The sequence below is a fragment of the Panthera uncia genome, assembly GCF_023721935.1.
Source record: "Panthera uncia isolate 11264 chromosome B2 unlocalized genomic scaffold, Puncia_PCG_1.0 HiC_scaffold_24, whole genome shotgun sequence".
Lineage (NCBI taxonomy): Eukaryota > Metazoa > Chordata > Mammalia > Carnivora > Felidae > Panthera > Panthera uncia.
The window spans coordinates 78326472-78334827 of record NW_026057580.1 but is presented as its reverse complement, the minus strand read 5'-3'; the positions used below and the strand labels follow the sequence as shown (position 1 = coordinate 78334827).

At 37.1% G+C, this 8356-nt stretch overlaps 1 long non-coding RNA gene across 2 annotated transcripts in view; it reads right to left on the bottom strand.

Annotated features, from left to right (window-relative positions):
• Positions 1-2210: 2210 nt before the first annotated feature.
• LOC125938872 (uncharacterized) overlaps positions 2211-8356 on the bottom strand; it is a 46952-nt gene continuing 40806 nt past the window's right edge. For both annotated transcript variants that reach the window (XR_007462843.1, XR_007462844.1), the window contains one exon: positions 2211-3260. This is a non-coding gene — a long non-coding RNA (uncharacterized LOC125938872). The remainder of the gene's footprint in view (positions 3261-8356) is intronic.

Below are 8356 nucleotides of genomic sequence, written 5' to 3'. Positions count from 1 at the left end.
ATGTATATTTTTAAAAAGATCTGCAGGTTACTCTGAAGCACAGCAAAGACCCTCTGGTAATGAGAAAATTGTTTTCATCTGATGGTCTGGAAAACTGGGTTGTAATCCTGGCTATCTTGTTAAACTATAATGTGGCCTTGGGCAAGTCACTTAAGTAACAAATAAACAAACAAAAAACGTACAGGAAGGGAGGGCTCCTTTTGGAAGTTCTTGCCTTTCTCCATTGTTGTTGTTTCTTTAGTTTTCTCATCTGTGAAATAAGGATGATTATAGTATGCACTTTGGAATTGTCATAAGAATTAAGATCATGCAGATAAAATGGTTTAAAAAATTTTTTTTAATCTTTATTTAGTTTTGCACAGAGTGCAAGCAGGGGAGGAACAGAGAGAGAAAGAAACACAGAATCCAGAGCAGGCTCCAGACTCTAGGCTCTGAGCTGTCAGCACAGAGCCCGATGTGGGGCTTGAACTCATGAGCTGTGAGATCATGAGCTGAACCAAAGTCAGATGCTTAACCAACTTAGCCACCCAGGCGCCCTGCAGATAAAATGTTTAATATAGTGTCTGGTACATAAAACTCAGTAAAAGTTAATTCATTAGACTTATTATTATTATAATTATTACTACCGATACCAAAATGACTTAAAACTATAATTGAGTATAATAGACATACTATTTGCCCCTACGAAACCAAGAAAGAGCTGACCTTGTTCATTCACTCACTTATTCATCCATTCATTACAATAAATAATCACTGCCGCCTGCCAGGATCCAGACACTGCACTGCCTTGCCCTGATAATACAATGTTGAATACTATGGGGTCTCTGACCTCAAGAGACATATATACCAGTGGAAGGTAAAGACCAAAAAATCAACTCAATATTCCTATAGTTTTTCCTTTGAAGTACAATCACTTCAATAAGAAAACAAACTGACAATATTATGGGGCGTCTCTAGGATCATTTTCTTCCCTAGTGAAACACACAGTATATTGCTCATGCTCAAATACTCAACAAGGGAAAGAAATAATGGCTCTTTTCAACAATTTGCAGTGTCAAAATTTATATCCACCTTGTCAAAAGACTTAGTAGTCAAGCAATAAGCTGCTGCTTTTATTAAAAAAAAAGGCCTAAGTACTTGGTAAAAAGCCATTTCACTCACTTCTACAAGGATGATAATTTCCATTAGATAGTTTTATCTCTCTTCTTGAGTAATATGGTATGTATATGTTAAACAAGTTTGCATTTTTGGAGAACTTGTTGCTCTAAGAGTAGTTTAAATAAAAATGAACTAAGAGCATTCAGTTAAGCTCCCCTGTCTGATGGACTCACTGTCTTTGACATCTAGAGGAGGTTTTATAATCCTTGTTTTAAAGACTTAATAAAATTGGTGTTAATAGTCTTTTCATCATTTAAACTGTCTTCCCTTGAGAATTCCATTATTGCTCCTGATAAATTCCTTATAAGAGTATGGGGAATTAGAAAGGAGGATAGGAAATGTTTAGATGATCACGAATATACACAATATCAAAGTTTACTTTATTAGAGATAACACTAAGAATATTAAGAAAGAGGCATCTCTTGACATGCTAATTGTTCTATAAATTAAAACTTATGTTTTCTACTAGGTAAATTGAGAATACTGATTCAACATGCTTGCTTTTCCTATCAGATCTCTCTTCTTCAAGTTCGAATTGGAGAAATTTCCTGGAAAATACATAGATCCTACATGCCTAAAAGTGAAGCAATAGATTAAAAAAATACTTGTAACATACATAGAAAATAAAAGTTAGAAAAACATAGCAAAAGACTAATTCAGATTACATAAAACAATATCAATAGCACTGATACATAAATAGGCAAAGTATATTAACAAACGAATCAAAATGGTGAATACATTAAAAAAAAAACTACCACCACTAGTAATAAGAAATGTAGATTAAAATAAAATAGCATTTTCTCTATAAAATTGGCAGAGATTATAAAATAGCAATAGGAAACACTGATAACAGGGTGTGATGACACCACTATTCAATGCTACAATGTGTATAAATTACAATTTTTTGAAAGTAACTTAGCAATAAAGCATCAGTATTAAACATGTTATACTTTTTATTAGTCTGGTCTCTCAGGGTTGTAAGCTACCAAAACCCCCACACTACACCTGCTTAGGTCAAAAGGGAAATTATATCCTAGTTTCAGGATGGAGTCTGCTGCTGAAGTGATGTTACTAGGAATCTCTAATCTCTTAAAATGAACCTCTGGCTTCTATCTTTCTTCCTTGTTAGCTTCATACTAAGGCAAGCTCTTTCCAATGGTCACTTATATCACCCTGTTAGCAATCCCTAACTTCCACAGTAGTTCTTGGAAGAACACAAGACTGAGTCTCATCTGAGTTGGGTCTCACATTTGGTCCTGAGCCAGTGACTGCAGCCAGGAGAGTAAATGCCTTAATTCCCAGGCGTGGGTCCTGCACACACCTTACAGCTAGGGGTGGAGTTGGCTTTAACCCAAACTCCTGGGATATAGGGTGATTCTCCAAAGTAAGGTACTGTCACCAAAATGAGGGGAAATGAAGGCTGGTCAGAAAAATAGTTATTATAGTACAGTTTCACCCTTTAATAACACTCCTGTGAATTAATGTTAAGAAATAATAGATGCAGATTTACATTTATTACAGCTTTAGTCATAAAGTTTCAACAAAAAATAGAAAACAAGACAAAAAAAAAAAAGCAATCCTATTGCCCAACAATAGGGGAATTGTAAATTAAGAAATACAAAATGTTTTAGGGAGTCATTAAAATTATATTTTCAAATGGTTTATTGTGCTTATGGGGAAAGGACATTTTATAATATAAAGCCATAAGGGCAGAATATAAGATAATGCATACAGTATGACCTCACTTTATAAAAAGCACACAGGAAAAAAAAAACTTAGGAAAATCTATTAAAATACTAATTAGCTCTAAAAACTGTTGGAATTCACATATTCATAAAACAAATATTTTTGAAATGCTTATTTTATGTCAGGAATTTTATTCTGAATATTATTGTCTCTATAATTTTCATATTTTTACATGTTACAATAAGCAACTGAGAGGCGCACTGCATTTAAAATGAAATTCTAATGACCTTACTTAAATCCTTATGATGTTCCAGATATTGTTCTATGGTGCTTCCAGGTACCCTGTCTCATTCAGTGTGTCTCTGATGAAATTGGTTGTCAGTTTTATTTGCTCCATGTGAGTATTGTTCTTCTGCCTAAGTCATAAATAAAATTTGTTGATTGACAAGAGTGATTCATTTGTTCATTCATCCAACCACCTGTGAATTGGTGGGATTAAAAAATAACCTCTAAAGGAATTTCCTAAAATTGAGAAGGTAAGAAAGCTTTTAAATTAGCATGGGTCAGTGAACAGGTTTTTTCAATGATTAGAATATGTTAATTATACTTTGCTTTATGTAAATGAAGAGCTAAATGAATGCCAGCAATTCTGTCCAAGCCATTGTGTGTGAAGAGGTTATGTTCATACACAGCAGTGTTCAACTTCCATCACAAAAATCGCTTCCGTAAATGGTCTTTCTGTACAATTTTGGAATTACTGAATCTTATTATTAATGTTTAAATATATTATTGGTGTTAAATACACTATAGATACATTAACTATGTTCAGAGTTCATTTATTTTCTAGTCATTCATTTATGAATAACTTTTATTCATTCTGTTGGCTCAGGTGGGACCCTTCCGGAGAAAGGGTCTTCTGGCAAGAATTTGTGGCTGCCACCACCTGAAACTTCAGCTCACAGGAAAACATTATTGGGGGACGTAATGCCTCTAAGCCTCAGAGGAGACTGCTGTGGCCAACTTTCATGAGAAAAAAAAAAAATGAAAAATGTAGGCAGAGGTTTCCAGAGCAAATTCTGCTAGGAAAGAATGCACAATGGCCTTTAAGGCCAGTGGAGGCAGTAATCTTGACTATATAAGGCTGACTAGGTCAGTTGTGAGGGTGCTGGCTAATAGTAAAGAGATCCAACAGAGACACATGAGAAATTTTTCTCGTTTTTATTGTAACTCCCTCCTTTTTTATTAGTATTTACTATTTTATTTATTATTAACTTGGAATGTTTATTTTATATCTGCTGGAATACTTATTTTGGAATTAGATATATATTTTTATCATATATCACTCCTGGGCATGTACACAAAGGAAATATAAATAAAATATGATAATTAAAATATTCCTAAAATTTTTCACATTCAGTGTCCAACTCTTTTGAGAGATTCAGAGTTACTGATATAAAAGAATATTTAACATATCGGTACAGTTCAACAAATAATTAATGACTCCCTATGTTAAGAGAATGTTATGAGCACCGAAGAAGCCCTGTGTACTCTCTCTTCCTTATTATAGTCACTACAGTCTGTTTTAATGATAATGATTTCCTTGCTTTTCTTTATAGTTTTACCAACTGTATTTGCATCTGCAGCCCCCACCCCACCCCCCACCCTTCTGGTATCACCAAGGTCTCTGAATTAGACCTCAAGACCTGGGACCCCATCCCTGTGAGTGATAAAGGGAGGGGGGCAATAACTGGTAGATGGTGTTGAATTAGGTCCCAGTGAGGTCAAACCCATCCAGAGTTGCTGGGGGATTTATAGTACCTCCTAGGTCATTTATTTATGCAATAGGTTCTTCCTAGACTTGAGATCAAGAGCTAGTCAGTCCATTCAATCTCCTGGTTAGGAGTCAGAACTGAATAGTGGAGTAGGCCACTGACCTGGCCTCTGACTGGGTTGCCATTGAAACCCCTGGAAGTCTGTCTATAAAGGGTCACAAAACAAGCAGCTTTGTGCTGCGAAGGCCTGGAGTAGTGTTTGAGCAGGCTGGAGGAGAGGCACTGCACACTTCTTACTTTGGCCATCTAATGCAAAAGAAGGTGACAGATGGCTGCTTGTCTGTACCCAGAGCTTAGTGTTCCCAGATAACTTAATAATCATTATATCTACCATTTATTGAATGTGAAACACCATTCTTAGTGATTTACACACAATAGTTCACTCCTCACTAAACCCTATAGGATAGGTACTATTAAACAGATGAAGGAACTTTTTTTTTTAAACAAATGAAGGAACTAAGGCTTTGAAAATTTACTTGTGCAAGATCGCACAGCAAATGAGCTCAAATTCATTCTTAGGATCTCAAGGGTGGTTTCTAAAATGCTGAAGGAACACAGATGAATTACACTTGATAGTGGTAGGTTTTCATTTCTATCTTCATGAAAAGTGTGTAATTTTTACTCTGTATCTGAATAAATAAAATATCTTTCAAGATGACCTCCTGTATTTTCTGAAAGGCCCATGATGTTTCCAAAATATGTTTGTTTTTGGAGATTGAGGGGACGGGATAGTCTGTTGAATACTGTACTTGGATTTCCACTACCACCCTCCTATTGGGGAATGGAGAATTCTATCCTTGCAGCTGCAGCATTTGCAATATTTACCACTAGAGGGAGGGATCAGACCATGGAGAGCAGCCACCAGTCTGCTAAGGACCTCCTTGGCATTTCAGGCTCTTCACTGGCAGCTGGAAGTAGAATGAGCATGAAATTGGAGAGCCATTTGTTGATAAAAACAGATATCTCCTTGTTATCTGGAAGAGATGATTTCACAAGCCCAGTAGAGAGAAGAGTCAACTTGTGGAGCCCTGAAGTGAAAAGGGCTAACATGCTTAGTATCTTAGATTTGAGGATCCCCAGTAGCACTCTAGACACCCGTAGCACTCTTCCCCCAAACTGTGACAATCAAAAGTGTTTCCAGAAATTGCCAAATGACCCCAGGGACAAAATTGCCCCTGAATGAGAGAACCACTATCTTAGAGACTCAAAATGTCCTGAAGACTTGAGTTCTCAAAGATAGTAAAAGATCTGCCCTTCCTGGTGAGTAGAGAATCTGGGGCTCTTCTTGGTCTGGGGTTTCACAATTCAAGGCTATGAACAGAAAGGATAAGGCTAGTCCCAGTTCATAAAAGAAGTATGGACAAAGGAGAACATATCACAACACCAGGCAAAGTGGCTAAGGAAGCAAAAAATAGCTTGAAACTTTACAATTATAGGGACAAAAGAGTAAGAACTGAATCTAAAGGAATGGACTAAAGGTGATGTTAGGCCAGAAGGAATTATCACACTCAAGAAACAAAGCCTTCCCAATCAAAAAGAATGAAATCTTGCCATTTGCAACTACATGGTTGGAACTGGAGGGTATTATGCTAAGTGAAATTAGAGAAAGACAAAAATCATATGACTTCACTCATATGAGGACTTTAAGAGACAAAACAGATGTACATAAGGGAAGGAAAACAAAAATAATATAAAAACAGGGAGGGGAACAAAATAGAAGAGACTCATAAATATGGAGAACAAACTGAGGGTTATGGGGCGGTGGGGCTAAATGGGTAAGAGGCACTAAGGAATCTACTCCTGAAATCATTGTTGTACTATATGCTAACTAATTTGGATGTAAATTAAAAAAAAATAAAAAAAACAATAGAAAAAACAAAACAAAAAACGAAGCCTTCTACAAGAGGAGACCTTGAGTGAGATACCTGCCTGGATAGGAAAGGGCTGTTAAGTTCTTGGACCCAGTTCATATGCTTGTCTCTCGAACCTGCTCTTGAAGTATTTTCTGTCTCACTTGCTTGCTAGTATTCTTACCCCTTATTCAATCATGCCAGATACCTTGGAGTTATTCTTTGATTTAAATATGAATTTTCCTATCTATTAGAGACATCCGTGACCATAAGACCTAGGTCACATTGAGGGCTGTAATAAACACTCTGCATATTCTAGCAGGCTGGCAGCAACTTCCTTACTTGCAAGAATGCTGACCACAAACAACCCCAAAGAAATTGAATCAAGAGGAAAGAACCAGATTCCTAATACACAACTTAGAGAGCACGTGAATTCAAGGCCCCATGTATTCTGGAATGCCAGATAGAGGCCCTGATACTGCCAAGAACTCTTTTTTGGCAAAAGTAATATCCATGGCTCCTGGGTCTTGACACCAAAAGGTCACTGGTTGGTGGTTCTGGTAGGCTCAGGTCTATACTCTGGTGCACATAGTTCACCACCTAAGCTATCCGTTCACTTTTTCAGAGGTCTTTTGCAGAAAAGATGGTATATGGATCTATCCCACCAAGTAATGAACTCTTTTGTTAAAAGGTATAGTTTCTTATACTAAACCAATAAAACCATTAAGGGGTGTCTGGGTGGCTCAGTTGGTTAAGTGTCCCACTTGGGCTCTGGTCATGATCTCATTGTGGATTCCAGCCCCTGAAGCCTGCTTCAGATTCTGTATCTTCCTCTCTCTCTGCCCCTCTATTGCTTTTGTTCTCTGTCTTTCAAAAATAAATAAGTATTTAAAAATAAAAAAATAAAAACCACTAGACTGTTATATTCAAGAGCACCTGACTCAAACACAGTTGCATTGTTTGCTGGAGTGGGCCATAGTAAGCAGGACTCACTAAATGTTTAATAATTGCACATATGAAGAAGTGAATGAATAAATGCATGGCTACACTCACAACTTAGAATATTCTAGTATTTAAATTTTTCTGCAACAATGAAAATAACTCAACATTTTTAGTACTTGCTTCTGCTCTGGGAAGCAAAGGGATTTTAATCAGAAAATGGTGTTGGTACCTGCCTAGATTCCTTTTCTCAGCTGAAACACCCCTCTTACAGGCACTCTGAGTATTAACTACTAACAACTCAAAGCTTTCCCTTTCTCTTTCCAGAGAATTGCCCCTAAGTGAAGTGGTAGCCAGGAACCAACAACCCTATCTTGGAGGCCAAGCCCTCCCAACCTTGGCCAATGACAAAGGAGTCCAAAGGTCAGCCCCTTTGCCTCAAGATGAGTCAAATATGTGGTGTAATTCATCTTCCAGAGCTTCTTTATGGGATCAGACTGAAACTGTTATTCCACATCCCTGCTGAGCTTCATTTTTCCCTGCCTTATTCCTCTGCCTTCACTTTACTTCTCCTGAGGACACTTCCCCAATAAGTCATATGAACAGGAATCTTCATCTCTGGCTCTTCTTCTATGGAACCTGAGCTAAGGCATTGGTGGCATACCAAGACCGCATGCCAACATTGGTGCTTTCCCAAACTTTTCAGAAAAAAAGGGATGGCATAGCATCCTAATCACATATAACTCTTCTCCATTTGTTTCAGAGTCACTACCCTCATCTTACTTTAAACTTTCCTTTAAACTCAGTGTTATCAGTGTCCGTCCTTGGGTGAAAGTGGTATAATGGTAAGATGTCAGGATTGGTATTTGTAGAACGGTAGATTATTACAGC